The sequence below is a fragment of the Protopterus annectens genome, chromosome 4.part1 (genome assembly GCF_019279795.1).
Source record: "Protopterus annectens isolate FY-2018-M chromosome 4.part1, PAN1.0, whole genome shotgun sequence".
NCBI lineage: Eukaryota > Metazoa > Chordata > Ceratodontiformes > Protopteridae > Protopterus > Protopterus annectens.
In genome coordinates, this window is record NC_056734.1 from 601,435,252 (window position 1) to 601,456,995 (window position 21,744).

The 21,744-nt window shown below is 40.7% G+C and overlaps 1 protein-coding gene and 1 non-coding gene across 2 annotated transcripts in view; one reads left to right on the forward strand and one right to left on the reverse strand.

The window, feature by feature from the left end:
• Nucleotides 1–21,744, forward strand: part of LOC122800985 (chloride channel protein 2-like) — a 784,127-nt gene that overhangs the window by 338,534 nt on the left and 423,849 nt on the right. The gene's annotated exons all lie outside the window — the stretch shown is intronic.
• On the reverse strand, nt 13,788–13,859 carry TRNAG-UCC. Its single transcript has one exon. It is a non-coding gene; the product is annotated as a tRNA-Gly (tRNA).

Genomic DNA, 21,744 nt, shown 5'->3' on the forward strand with positions numbered 1-21,744 from the left:
CCATTTCCCCCTACCTTGATTTTGCTAACCACTTCTGCTGTTTCTTCTTTTCTAACCAGTTTTTGATCACTTCACTATATTCAGGCTTGCTCTTGTATCATTTAGTTTCTTAGTTTTCCTTGTGCTGAACTGGGTAAGGCCTTTGCTAAACTTAAAAAACAGATTCCCTGGTCTCCTTGGTAGCCACGTCTTCTGTTATCTTGTCATAAAACTCATTGCTGGTTCTCATTTGACGGGTCATTTCATAACAAGAATTTTACTAGCCCATATCTGAATTTTTTTTTTCTGTTTTTGTTCTTCAAAATTGAAGTTGCATAGTTGTTAAATATGTATCATGTCTGCAAATGAGCCTATCTGACCTTCAGTATTGCAGATTTCTTTATTTCTTGTTTGAAATTATTTCCCATATAGTCATCTAATCTGCTTTTAAACATAATTAATGTTTTTGATTATTTGTCTTTTAATAGTAACTTATTCCACCGTCCTGGAATTTATGTTAAACGTCTGTCTCTACTTTGAGTTTTATTATGTTTATAGGTTCATAGGTAGGTACTAGGCTATCGGCCCGAGGGCCAAAGTAAGCCTGGCCAACAGTGTATTGGCTTTCGCCACGCATATAATGTTAAATTCCTGCCCCTCTATTGAGCAGAGCCCCAGACATGATCCCAGGGGTGAATTTCCTATCACCCATCCACTTATCAAGGTTTTTCTTGAAGAGTGCTAATGATGAGCTCTGCTTGATATAGATGGGAATCTTGTTCCAGAGCATGGGAAGTTTCTAGGATAAGAATCCTTCCCTCCAGCATGTCCTATTTATTGTTGTCGTGAGGTTTAGGTCCATAGAGCATGTAGCTCGGGGAGACAGGGATTTCTTCAAGTGCAGCATGTCCATCAATTCCGGGTTTGACATAGCTTTGTATGTCAGACAGAGGTCTCCTACATACAGTGGTATGCGACTGAGTAGAGTTGGAGTTTCTTGAGCTGGTCAGCATAGGGCAACTGCTTGAGGCCAGCAGTCCTCTTGGTGAGATACTTTTGGGGCCTTTCCATTTGTTGTAGATGTCTTGTGAGGTACAACCCAAATGGGGCATTTTATTCAGTGAGGGGTCTGTTAAGTGATGAGTAGAGGGGGACAATGACTTGTTTTTTTCTAGATGTGAACCCTTTTGTGATTAGGTGGGCCACGTAGAAAGATTTTCTGACCACTGTGGCAATGTGGTTATCAAAGGAGAGGTTACTATCCACTTGGGTCCTAAGGTCTCTTATCACACTTTGTGTGTTAAGTGAACTTCCCCCTATTTGGTAATTCATGGGTACGGTGTTTTTACCAAAGAGGATAACAATGCACATTTTGGCATTTAGCTTGAGGCCATGATTTTGGCACCAGGTGTCTGTCCCGGTGAGGCCCTTTTGCAAGATGTCTACGTCAGCAGGGGAATTGATAATGGCACCCAGTTTGCAGTCATCTGTGAACTTGGGTAGCCATAGACCCCTTGTTGTTCACTTGCACTTCACAGAAGTATATACCGAGCAGGAGAGGTCCCAAGACTGAACCCTGGGGCACTCCATTTGTCACTGGTTTGGAGTCTGATCTGGAGTCTGCAACTCTTATCATGTGGGTTCTGTCCATGAGCCAGTTGGCCACCTATCTCATGACATAAGGGTTTATGTTAAGGTTGATGAGTTTATCTATGATTCCTGAATGGGGGACAGTGTCGAAGGCTTTAGCAAGGTCCAGGAAGGCTGTGTGGACCACCTTTCCCTCGTCTATGGCCTTGGTAACTGTTTTAAAAAAAGTCTACCAGGTTTAAGAGACATGATCTACCCTTCACAAATCTGAATTGGGTAGCATCCAAAGTTTGGAGTTTGCCAATGTCTTTGTTTATGAGTTCCATTATGATACGCTCCATGGCCTTGCAGACCAGGCTTGTCAGATTAATAGGTCGATAGTTCCCTGGGTTTGTGGTGGCTCCTGCTTTGTGGAGTGGGATAACCGTTGCTGTGCGCCATTCAGTGGGCACAAAGCCTGTGGCGAGGCTGTGATTGAACATGGAGTTTTGATGGGAGGGCAAGTTCATTTTAGAGTTCATGTAAGATGCAGCCTGGGATGTTGTCCAGTCCCATGGATGCTGTGTTTTAGGCTTTAGAGAGTGCCGTTTTTATCTGCATGTTTGTGATTGACGGGGCTCTACAGTCATCTGGTATAGTTATAGGCCCTTTGGGGGGTGAGGGGGGAGTAAAGTTTGCACTGAACCTATCTGCCAAGATGTTGGCAATATCAGTTGGCTCTGTATGTTTTGCGCTGTTCTGTTGTAGCTCGGTACAGATCTGGGTGTTGTCATGGAGATTCTTGACATAGCTAAAGAATGCCTTGTGGTTGTCTTTGGAATTCGTGGCAATTTTTCTTTCAAAATTTGCTTTGGAGGATTTTATGAGGGATCTTAGTTTCTTACTGAGGCCCATCAGAGAGCTCCTCCATTCCTGGGTTTTTGCTCTCTTTTGCAGCAGTTTCTTCCTTCTGTTGTAGAGTTTAATGGCAGAGGACCACCAAATCGGCTTCCTTTTTTTGGAAGATAGCGTATTGGTTTTGTTGGGGATAGCACAAACCATGCACTCATGCAGGTGCTTGTAGAGTGCATTTGTGTAGGATTCCACAGTCGTGACTGTATTGACTATGTTGTCCATCTACAGGGGCATCGAGAAGTTAGCCACATCAATTTTGAGTAGTGTGAAGTTTGCTTTGGAGAAATTTTTTATGGTGGTTTCCTTGTGTGGGGGTGGTGTTGGGATGTGGATATCTAGGTTGATTAGTTTATGGTCTGATCTAACAAGTGAGGAGTTGAATTCGGGCATTGAGCACCGGTCACCCATGTTGGTAATGACCAGGTCCAGAATATTGTTGCCCCTGGTGGGGGTCCTGATAAGTTGACCCAGGGCATTAGAGTTTATAAATTCCAGGAATCATTGAGTAAGGGGATTAGTACAAGAGTAGTTCTCCCATTTTATGTTAGGGTAGTTGAAATTGCCCATTATTATGGTATTTGGTTGGACCCTCATTTTTCCCAATGTCCCCAGGAACGAGGAGTGAGGGTCCTAGCTCTTGGTGGGAGATCTATAACAAGCTACAATTTGGAATGCATTTTTGCCCAGGGTTAGTTGCACTTGGATGATCTCAGAGGCATCATATTTTGCAACTAGCCTGGAGGTGTGGGTGTCCTTGATGAATATGGACACACCTCCGCCATTTGTGTTTCAGTCCGGTTTTTGTGGCCGAAACGTGTGGTATGAATTATAGCCTGGTAGTGCTGGGGTGCTCTTGTGAACCTTGAACCAGGTCTCAGTCATGCATAGATATCGATGTTCTCCATTTTGAGGAGTGCCTCGAGTGAGTGCATTTTGAGGTTTAGACTCCAAGCATTGAGCAGCATTGCCCTCAGTTTTTTGTCACCTGTAGTTCTTACGGTGGTGGATTTGTCTTTTGAGCCTTGCCTAAAAAAGGCAGTATGGGGGCAGCAAGACCCACCACTGCCAATCATTGTGTGATGTGGATATCCCACCACTGAGCCAGTAATCAAGGAGCCTCAATCCTCACTACTGGCACATGTGGAGGGATGTTCACTGGGAGGATAACAGGTACACACACATACAGTATTTCCAATGCAGCTCTCTGTATCAATTCCAATTTACCTTAAGAGCAGACAGAGACCACAGTCAGTCTGGGACTGTTTTTTCTGTCTTTCTCCAGATCCCCAATAAGATCCAATAAGACTCCCCACTGGCACAGCTATAGAGTTGAGTCCTTAGCCAGGGTACCAAGCCAAGTCCTCCAACACTCCAGTGCTTCATGTCCCTACCCAAGTAGCTGATACACTCACTCTTTGAAATTTGATTTGCCCACACACACACACACACACACACACATGCACACACCTGGGAAGGGCTGGCACAGGTTATTAGCTATGCCCTCTTTTGCCTAAACTATAAGGTAGTTACCACCGCCACCTGAACCTTTCACCGGCCACTTTAAGGCCCTTAACAAAGAGTGTTCAACTTTTCTGTGTAATGTCATTATTAATACAAATGGTAGTTTGACCAAGAGCAAGTTTATTAGGTGTGGCCCACACAATATCACCAAGTAAATATGCCAGCACTCTCAAAACTTAAATATCTCTACAAAGATCCACCACAGTGAAAGGTTTAAATATTTTTAATAATAAAAGAACAGGAAAATACTAAGTATATATTCTCAGTGATATCAGAGTTCAAAATCACAGGAAATATTTAAAATAACATTGAAGAACAGTCTCATACAAATAAAAAAAGCAATATCTAAACTAAGCTTCACTATATTCCTGACTGAATCTAAGAGAATTAAACTATTCCCTTATAACTTACTTTACAGAGCAAGGCAGATGTTGTGGTGAGTGGTCCTTGCTGTTGTCAGGCCCAAGACGGAATACAGAATGCTCTGTCTCACTAAGAGACTTCTCAAAATAATATCCAAAATATTTGCTGTTGGGCTAGCTTGCAGAATGACATCACTTCTTGTTGTCTGACTTCTGGTTCCCAGGCAAAATCCCCATTTCTGGAAGCCGGCGGGACATGCTTGAAGTCATAAAACAATTGCCTCTTCCACACTTCCAGAGCAGTAATTAGTTCACCACAAAGACAATACAGAATGCTCCTTAGTACAGACTTCCTGTCTCTGGCTGCCTGAAACCTGTGAGATAGCATCTTTATGGCCTGGCCTGTAAAATTATTTAATTTCAGATATTTTTCTAAGGTTTCCTGGACTGAGGTTAACCCTCCTATTTCCTCTGTTAAAAAAAAGAATTTAAACGGTAACAATAGTGGATGTACATTTCTGTTCTCTTTAATAGGGCACACTGTGGATACATTTCAAACACAAGCACTTTAAACATGCCTTTTCAACACAAACGTCTGTACAAATCAGTTTGATATACACATGATATACAGTTCTAATACATTTGTAACACAAGCATCTTATATAAATCATGATGTTGATATTCACAAATGACATATAATTATTTACAAAATTCCAGCTAGCTATGCTGGTAGTACCTGCTTTTGTCACAGGTCCCCTTCCTTTTATATCTTTTAGTGGTATGACCAAATCTAAGCCAAATCATTGTCAGTTATTGTTTTAAAGGCCAGGCCAGGAAATGATAGTTAAATACTTTTTGGCCTGTAGTTCCCTGGATCATGTCTTCATCTTCCCTTTTATAAAGGCATTACTGACACCTTTCACTACCATCATGGAGCTTCTGTAGTTTCCCAGGACAAGTTTCCCCATCTGTTTATTGACTGTTCATAGGTCTGTAGTTAAGTACTAGATAAACTTCCCTTATGGGCCATTTTAAGCCTTCCCAATTTCACTTTTGGTGCTTGAATTAACGTATCCCATTTCATGTTAGATTTGTCTTACCCATACCATGGTTGATAATTACATATTACCCCTAGTGAGAATAAATGGGATCATACCCTAGCTAATGTGAGTAGACCCTTTCAGGGAGTAGAGCATTTAGGAGATGCCTCTGTCCATTAATAGTGCAGGGGGCAGTCCTGGGGTGAATTCACTGTTTCCTATCCATAAATCCAAGTTGCACTTGAATATGGACAGAAATGAGCTGTATTTTATATGGTTGGAGAGTCTGTTCCATATCAGTGGTATCTTCTGCAAGATATACCTGTCCCTCCAAACCATTCTGTTGATGTGGAGAAGAGGTTTAGATCCCCAGACTTGAGTATTTCTGATGCCATTTGACTTGCTGATGTGCAGTAAATCCATCAGTAATGGGTCAGAGAATGCCTTGCATGCCAGACACTGGTCACCTCTTAGCAGTTTGTAGGATACAGAGTATAGTGAAAGGGCTTTGAGTTGGTCCATTTAGGGCATATTGATTTGGCCTTGCATAATTTTTAGTAAGGTATTTTTATGGACATTCCAGTTGTTGCTTCTGTCTGGACAAACACATGCCAGAGGGAGGCATTATATACTCAGTGATTGGTCTAAGGAGGGGTGAGTAAAGGGGGACAATGACATCCCTAAATCTAGCCACAATGCTTTTTTTTTTATAAGCTGTGCAATATAGAATGACTTTCTTATGACAGTGGACACATGTTGGTCTAAAGTTAGGTCACACTGTCCACAAACATTCTCAAATTCTGAACAACTGTGCCACATCTTAAGGGCATATTGTCAGTGTGGTAGTTCCTCTGGAATAGATGACTTCCCAAAGGAAATTATATTGAATGTTTTGGAATTTAGTTTCAATCCAAGATTTTGCCACCAGTTATTTATTTGGGACTATCCTGTCTGTAGAATGCCCAAGTCATTTGGGAATTTGATTACCTGCTCCCATCTTGCAGTCATTTGCTAACTTAGTCATCCAGAGCCCTTTGGTTTTGGTTTTTATTGCACAGAAGTAGATGCCACCAGGAGAGGTCCCTGCACAGAACCTGGGGGGAATGCCACTGTTGACTGGTCTCCTGACTGGTCTCTTTGTGGAAGTATCTTCCCCTGTTTAGATCTACTGCATCCTATCTGTGAGCCAGTTGAAAATTCAGTGGGTATCATAGGGGGTTATTCTCAGTTTACTCTGCCTTTGTGGGGTATTGTGTCAAAACCCTTGGTCAGGTAGAGGTATGCAGTGTGTACCATTTTACCTTGAGCCACTGCTTTAGTGACCTTTTTTTAGGTTGATGAATGCTAACTGAGACAGGTCCAGTGTTTGGAAGTTCCCTTTGTACTTACTGATTATTTCTCTGATAAAATCTATCCATGGTTTTGCATATGAAACTGGTCAGATTTATGGATCTGTAATTGCCTGGGGCTGTGGAAGGTCCTCCCTTATGCAGGGGAATGAATGTAGCTGTTCTCCATTTGCTTGGTTAAAAAAAAACATGTATGGTGGCTGAGATTGAATAGTGTTACAGGCAGAAAGAGGGGTGGCTAAACTATGCTTTGTGCTATTTAAGATACATGCAGAGATTTTGTCAGGACACACAGATGCAGAATTTGTAGCTTTTGATGGCACTTTTAATACTTGGTATTGTTTGGTAGCTGGAGGTGAGCCAGTTTCAGGTATATCTTGAGGAAAAGATGGAGAGGAGAGAGGGGTAAAGTTATCGCTGAATTTATCAGCCAGTAGTTTCACTGCATCTTTAGCCTCCATGTAGGTAACATCATTTGCAGTCAGCTCAGTGCATTGCTGCTTTGTGTTTGTGAGATTAAAACATAACTAAAAAGGACATTTTGATTGTCTTTGGCTTGGGTAAATATTTTAGCCTCAAATTTGGCTTTGGTAGATTTTATTAAGCCCCTGAGTTTTATTTATTTCAATGATGAGGCGCCATCGTTCTGGGAATTATTTTTCTTTCTTTTGCTCAAAATTCTCTTCCTTTTATTGTAAAGTTTTTATTGTGGTTCCACCATGTGGGTTTGTTTTTGGGGTTTTCCTTGCACTTGTTCCTACAGGGTACAGCTGCATCCATGCAGCTGTTAACCTGCTGCTGTAGTGTGGTGGTGTATGTTTCCATCTATTCTTTGGCATTAACTGGATTTAGTGGGGATTTGAAGCTTGTCAGTGTATCACTTGAGTAGGCAGTTTGTCTTAGAGAAGTTTCTAAAGGTATCTTGTTTTCAGTTTTATTTCGAAGGAGACTGCTTTGTGGTCAGACCTAACAAGCAATGAAGGGATTGTGCAGTATTAGTAAGCACAAGACCCACGTTGTTGTTCCCTCTAGTGGGTACTCTAATTGTAATGACAAAGTCTAGGCATCTCTGTGCTTGTGCAGTAGTGGCTGTGTAGGTTTCCCAGTCTGTAGTTGGATAGTTTAGATCACCTTTTAGCGTGCTGATTGTTGGCTTAGTTGACCCTTGTGACTTAGCTGACCCTTGTGACTTAGTCCCTTAATTCCCAATTAAGATATTTCCACTTTGAAACCTTTCTCATTTGTTATTAGAGTACTAAGTTAATGAACCTATTCAGCATGTTCATCCTGTTTGCTTAATTTCTTTCTCTCTGTCGTTTCCACCATCTTCCACAACTTTAACATATAGGGAGAAATCTATTTAGTCATGGGGAAAACCCCATCTCTGTCAGTTTGTCAGTTCCTTCTTCTTGATGTTGAAAATCACATTATAATTGCATGTACTCTTTAAAATAATTGCATTAGAATGGTTCACAATAGCAGGAGAGAACTACCGGCATGTTTCCTAAATGGAAATGTGGCACTGAAAGGTGGCAGGTTGTAAGAACTGAATAGCAGAGCTAAGAAAAACATAATCAGACTGCATAACAAAAGATCCAGAGCGAATCTGTATGATAGCATTACAAACGTATAGGAAAGAATGAGGGACAGCATAAGAACGATAGAGAGGAAAAACCGATTAGGAGCGAGCTGTGATGCAGTGAGTGATGCCAGATCTAGTAGAACGGCATATACAAGGACGAGGTGTACAAGCTGAAGCCAAGTACACTGCAATTAGGGCAGTAAGGAGAACTAACAGAAATGGAAAGAAAATATAATGATGAGCTAATGAAAACAGAAAAGGTTTTTCAAATATATGTGTAGATGAGGTTAATCCACCAGGTAACAACATTACTGAGCACCAACTCACTGAGAGTTGGGTGCCATATGTCTGTGTAATGTCTCAAAGTCTCTGAGAGCTAAATTGTTGAGGAAACCTACTACTTAACTCCTGTATGCTCACTAACACCAAGGAAATATATCACTAACACCAAGGAAATATAATTTAAAAATCATCAGTGCAGGGAAAGCAAACCTTCTCACTATGCCTAAATGAAGGTATCCCCTGCTTACATACACACACACACACACACACACATATATATATATATATATATATATATATATATATATATATATTATATATATCCAGATCTACTTCTAAACCTCGAACCTTGTATAATCGAACTTCATTTTCACGAGATGAAAATTGCAAAAGCTGAAGTACCCGAAAGACAAATTTTTCCCAGGGTAAGAAAACACTTGCCCAACATGCTCTTTTCTCCACTGAAGTGCGATCCCAGAACTGATGTATATAGTTTGGGGGGGACGTAGCCCCCCACCTAGGTGGGTTTTACTTACTTTGGTGTGTGTTTCTTGTAAGTTTGGGTATGCGTTTACTTACCCTGGGAAAAATTCGCCATTCGGGGATTTCAGCTTTTGCGATTTTGCGATTTTCATTTTGTGAAAATAGTTTGGTTATATGATTTTCTAGGTTTAGAAGTAGATTTGTATGTACATACCAACTGTGGAATCCAACAGTTATGAAAAAAGGAAAACAAACTGGAAAGTAGTGTAGTTATGTTAGGGCAAAGGGGGCAGCCACCTCTGGTGAAAAGTTTTAGGGGATCAGTCTTTAGTGCAGTGGGTTGAGCTGTAGCTGCTGCTGGCTACCAATTTAGCAAGCGGTTTGCTGCAGTTTAAAAAAAGAAAGGATCTGAGGAGCGGTGGGAGGACATGGAATTTTTTGCTTTTTACTTGAAGAGCTGAGCAGGTGGGCTACTACTTAAGGGACTGGCATAGGGCACTACAGCCTTGTTGATTACTAAATAAGGATAAATGTCTACAAAGTGATAGCAGCTGCCATGTAGCAATGAGGTGTTTCCCAGTATTTTACGTTTTCATTTGATACTATGAAGTATGATGTAAACTCCTTGTAGGACAAACTGGTTGCACAAGTATTAATACTGCACATATTCATAAGCTGAAAGAAAAAAGTCACAGTTGCACACTTTCCACTTATTTTTGTCTTCTGATAAATGAGTTGATAGAATTAGTAAATCCAAAATAGCTGTAGTGCTGTACATTAGCTTGTTGCTGTTAAGTGCATACGGTACATCCTCACTACAAACCACCACTCCCAGATATGCCCACCACATGCAGAGTCAAATGCTGCTTTCTGCTCTTCCTTTAAGGGGTCGCATATTGATACTCATCAGAAATGGTGAAGCACAATGTCACAGCGCCTTTCCCTTGACAAGAAACACACACACACACACATTGCTGCTGCTGAATAAACATTTTTTTCCCTCATTTATCTGAGTAATATAGTAAAAATGAAGAAAATATGGTCACAGATTTTTTTCTTATCATTTTTTATTTTATTCTTTAAAGTCACCAATCAGTAACATTGGTCTTTAAAACTCTCAGCTTATTAGCTCAAGAATCGGGTATAAAACTGAAAAAGGTAATGAGGCAACAGTAAAATACGTGGAGAGATTTCATATATTGCTGTTGCATACTAAATTACTAGAGTAACAGTTTTTCCATTACATTGAATTTTCTGAAAAGTATTAAGTTTGAAACTATTTTTATGTAGGGACTGCAATCATCAACAGTTACTTGACAAGCCTTTCTGAAAAATAGCCATAAAAACAAATCAGCGACTTGTTGAAAGGCAGCATACCTGAACAATTTGTGAAAAAGTCTAGTCGGTGAAGCAAACACTGGAAGGAAATTGCAATCAGTTATAGCAGGGCCCACACAGACCCCTCGCAATCCAATTTGCTGGTCTGCAGATTGCATCAAACATATCTGCAGACCAGGAAATTAGTAGAAGGAATCTGTGCAGTTTCTCAGAGAATGTCCAGAAACAGGCTAGAAAACACAACAGATGATTTTTTTCTTCTGAAAAATTATGAAAAATATACTTTTTATGTTTTTTTTTTTTGTTTTTTTTTTTGTTTTTTTAACTGCAAGGCATCACAGTGGATGTGATTTCTTCTACTGGCTACAGCTGCTTGCAACATGAGATTAGGTGAATGCTCAGGGATCAACGAGATAGCTGCAAAAAAGTTATGAAAAAAAATGTTGCCCCCCCCCCCCAGTGAGACCTGTTACTTTTTATGACATTCAGTCAAAGATGCTCAATCCCGGGACCTGGGGATCATCACTGTGTATCTCTGTTTGCACAAGGGAAATATTTTCTTTCAATGCTGGTAGCACTTATAGGGCTGTAGGTGTGGGAGAACATGTGCTGTAGGTGTTAGTAGGCAGTCCATATAAACAATCCTACAGGTGCAGATGAGTTATATCAGTCAGTACAAGAGACAAGTTATGCAAACAAATTAAGTAAAAGCCCCTCATCTTACCCCAGTGAGGTAAAGAACAAGGTTTCTCGTGTATGAGTTCTCTGTACCGCTGTCAAAAGCAGTCTTACAGTAACTCATTTCAACCACCGATTGTGTTGTCTTACTCAGTGTTTCTTAAAATATCAACACATTTCCTTAAGTATATCGCTAATTAACTTTGTTGTGTAGCCTGATGCATTTCGCTCACTTGGCAAGCCTATGCAGGCTGCTGGCAGCTTTTTGCTTCTTTGCCATTTATGATACAAGACTTAAAACTCCTCTTTTTTCATGTTCTTGTAAAGTATATCCATTTATTCCTATGTGGCTAGCTGCAGTTGCTTTATGGATACGGCCTTTTCTTCTGGAATTCTATCCATGTTTTTTTATCTCTCCCATTGATATCTCTAAAGACTCATACTTTCTAATTATTCACACAGCTTTCTGAAGAGCTGTTAATGTGTTATTAACATACAGAAAGAAAATTCAAAACATAGTTGGATACAGCAAGTGAAACTCAGTCAGCCTTGTTTCAGTATAACTAGCCAAAAAGTTGTGACCAATGAAAACCATTTGTTTCCCAGCTTACAAATCTTTTCATGGCTCCACAACAAATAATACCTGATCTTTTATATGATATAGTTCAACATTTTCCAAAATGTGCTGTGGTTGTTTCAGTTCCCTCCTAAATTGGCATGCAAAGTCTTTGAGATTCCATCCATTTTTTTTATCTCTTCGGTTCATCTCTTCAGACTCGTACTTTCTAATTATTCGCACAGCTTTCTGAAGAGCTGTTAATGTGTTATTACAATGCAGAAAGAAAATTCAAAAAGCGCTTGGATACAGCAAGTAAAACTCCAGTCAATCTTGCTTCAGTATAAGCAGCAAAAAAGTCGTGACCAATGAGCAGTTAGATGCAGTGATGGAAGGTTACTGGAACAGGGCTTTGAGCTTTTCATTGATTAATTTGTTTAATTCCATTTGCTTACGTTTTCTAAGTAAGCCCCGTGTTTGCGCGAGCTTGCACTTATTTTTACAAAGCTCCACAGAGTTTGGTGACCAGCTACTCCTCTGCTATAACTAATTGAACAATCTGAGGCATTTACTGTTCTCTTCAAAACTTAACTAGGTCTTATCATTGTATTGCACTTTTAAACTGTTTTTTTTTTTTACTGTACCATTGCATATTTGAGCTGCTTTTTCTATTTTGTTGCATTTTAATTGCTATAGCATAGACTAGATGCAGACCTGCTGAATCTAGTTCTGTTTGGGTAACTTGAGCACTAAAACCAGGCTATGTTTTGTTGGAGTGGGTTCCCCTGCATCGTTGTGGCAGGAGCGTGCAGTTAGAACTCATCTGATAGAAGATTACTGGAACAGGGCTCGGTTTTGAGCTTTTTATTGGTTATTTTGTTTAATTCTATTTGCTTACATTTGCCACATAAGCCCTGCATTTGTGCACAGTGCACCATCATGCACTGCTGTGCAGAGGTGGTTACCCGGTTATACACTCGAACATTTCTGCCTGCAGAATTTGCCGTAGTACTTAGCTGGTGCCACAACAGTGAGATCTCATGAGTGTGCCTCACTGAGAGGTGATATATTCAGCAAAGCTCCTGGGGTGTCAACACACATCTTACCCACTAGCCCTTGGTATTTTTTTTTTTTTTACCTCTTCTCCTGCCCTCTACTTTACCTGGTCTTTCTTGTCCTCTCCCTGTTTCTGATCACATTAAGACTTGCCTAGCATTATGGATGGACAATTTCCCACAGTTTCTTCAGCCAGCCTGGTTGGCATGGGCATCCTGGGGTAATGTTGCAATTGCCTTAAGTACACTGACAACCCACTTCTTCTAGTTCACACACATTCAGTATGTGAGAGATTCATCTATATTAAAAACCTAGAGTCCAAACTCTCTTCCTCAACAGTCAGTACATCTGACACCAAGAAGGTTGTCAGCATGCACACCACACCTTCTGCGCTAAACAAACCACCAGCACATAAACTCACATATGCAGAGGTACTTGTTAGATGCTTCCCTTAACACCTGAGACCTCCCAAGCACAAGCACACTTCACATAATACATCCCATGCAGAACATAGTACACATAACATCTCACACATCAGTGTCTCAGCAGGAAAACCCATAAGGCATAACACAAAGCCAAACATCTTAATCATAGGTGACTCTATTGGGTGACAAACAGATGTCACTCTCACCATGTTGGATAAGGAAAAGGTCATGGTCAGCTGTCTGTCGGGTGCCAGGATCTGCCACATCACACATGCACTCAAGTCTCTCAACAACATGTACTGTTATGACTGTCATAATCCATGTTAGTGTAAACGACTTGAGATATACCTCACTGGACTATATGAAGAAAAGCATTACTGAGCTCTCTGATTATGTGTCTCAGGCAGGTATGTCCCTAGCCTTAAGCACCATATTGCTCTCACCTAGGATGATGCCACAATACAAATAAAAAATGATTGACTTCAAAAATTGGCTAAGTTTCTGGTGTCATTCTAAAGGGATCCAGTATCTTTCAGCCTGTTAAGCTCTTGCCAGTGGCGAGAATCAAACTCTGCACCTTGTGCTTGAAAGGCATACACCTTAACCACTGTACCATTGGCCTTTCAGGTAATGCTTAAATGCACAGATTTCTTGCATTGGCCGGGAATCGAACCCGGGTCAACTGCTTGGAAGGCAGCTATGCTCACCAATATACCACCAATGCTAGCCTGGGATAATATGGTCGACAGACCTCAATGCTTTGCCAGAGATGGTCTTCATCTGTCACCCCTAGGGTTTTGGTTACTGGCTAATGCTGTTGCCCCCCCCCCCCCCGTGCCTTTTTAGGCAATGTCACAAGAACAAAATGCCCAATATAAAAATACCCTCTAAAAACAACCTTAAGGTTATGCTTGAGTCTAAACCTGAAACTGCACTTACTGGAAACAGCCCTTACCTTGCAAGATGCTGACATTTGTGCAGTCACAAAGACGTGGTTTAAGGCTGTGGAGAGTACCCCAGCCATACATTTCCTGTCGCATGTTCAGACCAGAAACTGAAGGCATGAAAAGTAAGGAGGTGGTGTATCATTATTCATTAAAAAATATACACCTCTAGATTGATTATACAGCACGATTCCCTGGAATGACTTCAGGGGACTGTTGGTAAGACCCCTGTTCAAGTGATTGCCAGCTATAGGTCCCTCTTCATGAATCAGGACATACACACAGCCTACTTGGATCTACTTAAGTCAATTAAGATACAGTTGAACACCATGGTTTGGAGTGAATTTAATTACTCTTCCATTGACTGGGTAAGTTATACATGTTCTAACTCACTTGATCAAAGGTTCCTGGGTTTTGTCAACTCCAATGCCTTGGATCAGCTGGTTGATACCCCTACAAGGGTCTCAAATATTTTGAATCTGGTGCTCACCAACATGGAGGAGATTGCTGCACCACCCCCAATGTACTGACCTCCCTGGTGTGGTCTGACCATGAATCGGTCTCTGCTGTACCCGACAGGACCAAAGTAAGATCTTCAAGGAAGAACAAACCTGCATGGTGGTAGTTGCCATTAACAGGCTATACAATAAGAGAAAGAAATTGCTACCTAAGAGTAGGAAGGAAAGGCCTCAAAACTGGAAACACTCCCTCCTCAACTCAAGGGGTTAACTTGCTTAGGCTTGTAAGGGCCCTTGGGCCATTAGTCTAGTAACCTCCCATGATCCTATGAAAAACGTGTTTCCCACCTTACAAATCTTTCCATGCCTTCACAACAAATTATACCTGATCTTTTGTTTGATATATTCCAACATTTTCCAAAATCTGCTGTGGCCATTTCCATTTACTCCTGAATTAGCATACAAAGTCTGGAAGATTTTTCCTCACAAATGTGCATTGCATAGCACTTTGTTCAGGATATGTTGACAGAATGGTCTTAAGGAAAAAATTCTAAACCTTCGTCCTTCCTGGGACTCCAGTTATGTGAACATTTTTTCATTGGTTTGTATCTTCATAAGTACCTATGGTATACATTCTCCATTAAACTCCCTGAATTCAGTGTTGTATAAGTAGATCAGGTATAGCCTTGCCATGTAAGCCTTCTTTGCTGCTCTGGCATCCATGATAAGCACTGGTGTGTGCTGTGAATTATTACACATGGGAGATAGATTATTTGAACCTAAGTTAACAAGTGGCAAACTGAAGATCTTTCTATGCTTTGAGTTTGATTTTAGAATGTTGTGTATCAGAGTTTAGTACCTGTTGAAAGCCTTTGAAAGTAAGTTAGACACAAAAATATATTTGTCTAGCTGAGGGTCATCCCATCCCATTCTGATAATCTTGTGTAAACCCTAACAGTAAAATATCTCGTCTTCTGTGTGCAATCAGACAACTAATGCTGATACAGCATCCTACATTAGCACATCCTAAGAGGAGAAGGTCTAGTTGAATGTGTTTGCCACCTAGTCTAGAAGTAGCCTAGTCACTGAAATTGGATTGTCATTCAGTACAGAAAGACCCATTTTAATTGAAGTTGGTATATTCTAGAACTTTGAAGGACTGAATGAATGACCTGTGTGGAAGGTAGGCAGAGGTTATCTTTATAAAGGACACCTTCCATGTAACCCTCCCAAATGGTGAAAGATTCAAGGAAACTTTATTGTCATTTAGGACCACATAAGTGCAGCCTAAATGGAATTACAAATATCATCTCACAAGAGAAATGCAGTGCAAATAACGTAGATATAGCGATATCAGAGAATAACGTAAGAAAGAAACTAACACGTACGACATGCAAGAGGTAGTTCACATTACAAAAGCATGCACTATATCCATTATCCAGTGATAAATAATAAATAAGTAATACCTACCAACAAACCCCTATGCTGTTAAGATAAAGAATAAATAGAGACTAGTGAATAGCAGCTCTTTAGTTACCATATTGCACTTGTTAACCTTAGACGTGACCCAGTATAGCCATCATATTGCATAATAGCAGTACTGGCGGTAATTGCTCAGAGCAGCAGGATTAAAAAAAGATGCTTCAATGTGTCAGGTGTTATGGTTGGTGTCCATGTTAAGAAGTCTCACAGCTGTAGGATACAAACTGTTCCTGAATTTGGTAGTCCTACAGCGGAAGCTGTGGTACCTCCATCCAGATGCAAGTTGTGTGAACCAGTTGTGGGCTGGATGGGTCGAATCGGCTAGTATTTTGTATTTTCTCTTTCTTGCTCTTGTAAAGAAAAATGACTGAATAGAAGGGAGGTTTATGCCCAAGATTTTCTCAGCCACCCTCACCACTCTCTTTAATTTCTTCTTCTCAGCAGCTGTGCATTTGTCAAGCCATGCTATGAAGTTGCTAGAGAGTCTGGGAGACTATCCTGTTCTTCCTGTCTCTGCTCATCAGTTTCAAGGTGTGATGTTTAGGAACAACAGCTACAAGCCTGAGAACATATAAGCTACACGTCCTGCTAGAACTATAGACATTCGGATGTTTACAGGAGAATTGTCCTATCAATCTATTGACTTTTAACATTGATCTGAGTATGTTACTAGTTTTTACACTTTGTAAATGTCTGTGTGGCCCTCTTCCAACAATAATTTGGGTAAAAGAAATTGGCCCACTTCCAACAATAATTTGGGTAAAAGAAACCGATGTCCAGCAGAAACACCAGCATTGAGTAAACTGACGTAGCCATATCTGATTGATGTAAGGAAAGCAGTTTCTGAATCTCTGAGGCAACCATTATGTAAAATCATTAGTGGTATTAAATGAAGCAGTGCTAAGAAAGGTAGCAGTGCTTTGAGAAAGCAGAGTCCTATTCATACTGGAATTTCTCATGGAGATCAAGGACCTTTGTTTATAGGCAGTAATGCCAACTGTGGAAAAATATGTGCATTCGAGAAGGCAATGCAAGGTGTATGATGTAAAGCATTTTGCTTGTTACTATGTATTCTTTTTGAATTCTTTCACCCCCTGATCATAATGCTGATTTGCCTAATTGGATGCAGGATATGGACTTCTCTCACGTCATGTCCTCTGATATTTTGGGATTAGCCTGGATGCTTGCATTGCATGTTGTCTACAGATGCAAGCCTTGTACAGAGGCTTTTTATTTTGTGGATTTACTTGACATCTGTTTTATTTTGTGGATTTACTTGACATCTGTTTGCTGTATTCCACGGTGGTACAGTGGTAGCATTGTTACCTCACAGCAAGATGTTCTCCCGTTCGATTCTCAGCTTGGCTTGTGAGTGCCTTCTGTGTGGAGTCTGTATGCCCTCCCTGTGGTTGGGTAGCATTCGAAAGACATGCGTGTGTAAATGGGCGTGCCTTCGTTGAAGGTTGAGCATCAAGCTGGCACCTTGGCGTTTTGTAAAAATCTACTGCCAATCATTAGCGGACCGGAGTTCCGCTGTGGCGACCCCTTACCGGGAAAAAGCCGAAAGACAAACAACAACAACTTGACATCTGTTTGCTAGCACTGTAGTGTGTTGACATATCCATCTTGAAACATTTTTATAAAAGTTATGCACATTTCTTTTTTTATTTCGTTTTTATGGTGACATTTTAGAATTTTACTGGATCGCCTTTACTGGATTATCATTCGAGACAGCAGTATTTCTTTAATCTTTGTTTGCGCTCATTAGTGCTTAATTCTGGGTTGAAAAATACACTGCTTTTGACTTCCCTTTTCCCATACCAGTCCTTTTTGAAAGACCTGGACTGGTCATCTGTTTGAGTAAGGAGTCGACATTAACAACATAGTCCACTGTAAAGTATTTTTAATATTAAAGCAGCTCATATTTTATTGCTTGTGGCTCTCTTTTTTTGGACTTGTTAGTCAAGACTCATTTTTATATGTTTACAGGTATGTATTCTTTCATTGTTGATTTCTTGTTTAACTCAGTGGAGAAATTTCTTTGGAAGACTGACATTTTATTAATATACATTTACTTTTATGATTTATTACAAATTAAATTACTGTATATTAATCATGTTGTGAAGTTGTTGTTGTTTGTCTTTCGGCTTTTTCCCGGTAAGGGGTCGCCACAGCAGAACTCTGGTCCGCTAATGATTGGCAGTAGATTTTTACAAAACGCCGAGGTGCCAGCTCGACACCCAACCTTCAATGAAGGCACGCCCATTTACGCATGCATGTCTTTCGAACGCTACCCAACCGCGAGGAGGACATGCAGACTCCACACAGAAGGCACTCCCAAGCCAAGCCGAGAATCGAACGGGAGAACCTCTTGCTGTGAGTTAACAACGCTACCGCTGTACCACCGCGGAATACTAATCATGTTGTGAAGTGCTTAGGCTAAATCACTCGGATAAACAATAAGTAATGGCCTGTTGCTTAGGTTTGATTTGTATTCTCAGTAAATTTAGTGCATATGCTAGTAACACATGTACAAATGTGTATGCACATAGTGGGCAGGATGGGTAGTTATACAAAAGCTTCAGAAAGCAAGGAACACACACATATCTTACATCTAGGTCCATGTATAACTGATTTTAAGTAGTGCTGTGTGACACTGGAAAATAAATAGCACAGTATTGAGAAAAAAATACACCGGTGCTTATGTTAAAGTAAGTGTTTGCCTTCATTGAACTTTTAAACAACCATGGCATTTCCACCTTTTAACGTTGTTGATAATCCTTTAATTTATGATGGTTTCCTGTGACAGTTCTTGTGAACTCTGTGCACTACTTAGTCGGTCATGTCCATAATTACTTATTCTGCTGAGGCTTCTATCACTTCTGTAATGACCCTTTTGAACTGACGCACTACAGATTTTTGAGTATGGAGAAGCTTAACTCTTGGAAAAAATATGCATCTTAAATATTTTTTGTGTTAAAATACCTTTTCAGTATGACATTCTTATGTGGCATTCTCTAGCAAATATGCAAATTAGTCCCTTTTCAGAAAAGGCTTTAATCAGATTTTCTCACAGTAATTTAGTTTGTTAGTGATGTGAAAATAAAGCTGTTTTCATTTTAACACAAACATTAGCATTGTATCATTCACCAAAGTTAAACAAATGAATCATGCTTTGAAAGCTTTTCTTTAGCAACAGCACTGAGTTTTGTAAAACTGAACAGTGCAAACAGTAATTTCATTGCATCCTGTTCTTTTTCAAGTATGGTCTGTCTGTACTACTATCTCTACTGTAACGTTTGTCTGATTATTTATTGTTTCCCTGCGGACCACAGCAGTGTTTTACAGCATTCTTTGCTTCTCCCAAAATGTAACTAATGAAGCAGTTGCTAAAGATTCTACAGACCTTAAATTTTCTGACTTTACTACAGAGTAAGCAAATTACCTTGAATACAGACTCATAGCACTCTGTTTAATACTCTGACAAGTAGCTGGGTTGACCCCTTGCATTTTTCATTTGTGTATAATCTTAACTGTCAGGTGTCTGCTGTGTTTATTGCCCTTTAAAGTGATGGGGTTTCTTGCAGCTTTCCTATATCCTAGGGGGTATCATCACCAGAGACACCATGAGTCACAGCACTGAAGTTCTGTTGAACAGTTTTGGCTACATTAAATAAATATCTGTATGAATTTCTAGTCAGAGGTTGACTTACTCATCACCAACAGGTACTCTGTCATTGCCATATTCTGATTCATTTTACGGGGTGAAGGGAATGGGAGCTGATAACGGCCTACATGTCTGACAGGGTGTTTATGTATGCCTTAACTCCATTCTCCTTAATGTAGTAGTTATGGTGGCATGATGCAGACGTGAGGATTAAGATTCCAGTATGTTAGCTTCCAGCCTTTCCCAAGAGGATTCCAGTCCAGGTGTTGGGCAACCTTGCTGTTTGACAGGGTGATCAATTACCTCTCGGGACTTTGTTCCTGTAATAGTTTGTGTTGTTCTTCCTGAGGGGATTTCAGAAGAGTCTGAGACTCTCAACTAAGTGCCTGCTAGCAGAGGAGTTGAAGAGGGTCTCCATTTCAGCAGGAAAGTGTTCCACTTTCTCCAAAATCAGGGAGTTACTAGTTGATCTGTTTGAAGTGGGTTTATTTTTCCATGGTTATTATGCATATTTTTATCATCTCCGTGCATCACATCCTGTTGAACAGGAAGGGATTGGTGCACAAGTGTACTGGTTGTTATTAACTTGCATTCCTTATCTGTCTGACTGTAAACAAAATTTTTTCTCGTTGGGACATTTTGAGCTGGCCTACTAGGTGCATCTGAAGCTTATCCTCTAGGAGACCTTGTTCTTGGTAGTCATTACAAAGACATTGGTAATCTCCAAACTCTGGACCCTACCCAGTTCGGGTTTGTAAAAGGCAGATCATGTCTCCTAAACCTGATGGACTTCTTTGAAGCAGTCACCAAAGCCGTAGACAAAGGGTGAGGTGGTTCACATAGCCTGTCTAGATCTTGCCAAGGCTTTCGACACCATCCCCCACTCTGGAATTATAGATAAACTTACTAAACTAGGTATAAATCCCTATGTCACAAAATGGGTTGCCAACTGGCTCACTGACAGAACCCACACTGTGAAAGTAGCAGACTCCAAATCCGACTTCAGACCAGTGACAAGTGGAGTACCACAGGGTTCAGTCCTGGGTCCTATCCTGTTAGCCTGTACTTCAGAGAAGTAGATACCAAACACAGAAGGTCTTTGGCTAATGAAGTTCGCAGATGACTGCAAACTAGGAGCCATAATCGAAAATCCTAACGATGTGGACATCTTACAAAAGGGCCTCTCTGAGACAGATGCCTGGTGTCAAAGCCATGGCCTCAAGCTCAGTGCCAAAAAGTGCATTGGTAAAAACTCTGTACCCAAGAACTACAACATATGCGGTAGTATACTTAACACCGAAAGTGTGATAAATGACCTTGGGACACAGGTAGACAGTAGTCTCTCCTTTGATAATCACATTGCCACAGTAGTCAGAAAATCCTTCTACGTGGCACACCTCATCACAAAAGGTTTCTCATCTAGAAAAAAAGAGGTCATTGTTCCCCTCTACGCATCACTCATTAGACCCATTATAGAGTACAACGCCCCTTTTGGTATGTACCTCACAAGACATCTACAACAACTGGAAAGGCCGCAGAAATGCCTCACAAAGAGGATTACCGGCCTCAAACAGATGCCCTATGCAGACCATCTCAAAAAACTCCAGCTTTACTCTGTCGCATATCACCTACTCAGAGGTGATCTCTGCCTAACATACAAAGCTATGTCAAACCCAGAGCTGTTGGACATGCTCCACTTAAAGAAATCCCAGTCCCTCCGAGCTACACGCTCTAGGGACCTAAACCTTGTCACCACAATAAACAGAACATGCCGGAGGGATAGATTCCTGTCCCAGGGACTTCCCATACTCTGGAATAAACTACCTATCTGTATCAAACAAAGCTCCTCATTAGCACTCTTCAAGAAAAATCTTGATGATTGGATGGGAAATAGGAAATTCACCCCAGGATCACCTCTGTAGCTCTTCTTGACAGTGGCACAGGAAAATAATTTTTGTGGGTGGCAAAAGCCAGGGTACCTTTTGGCTGGGCTTGTATAGGCCCCAGGGCCGATAGCCTAGTACCAACCTATGAAACTATTACCTCTGCAATGCAATG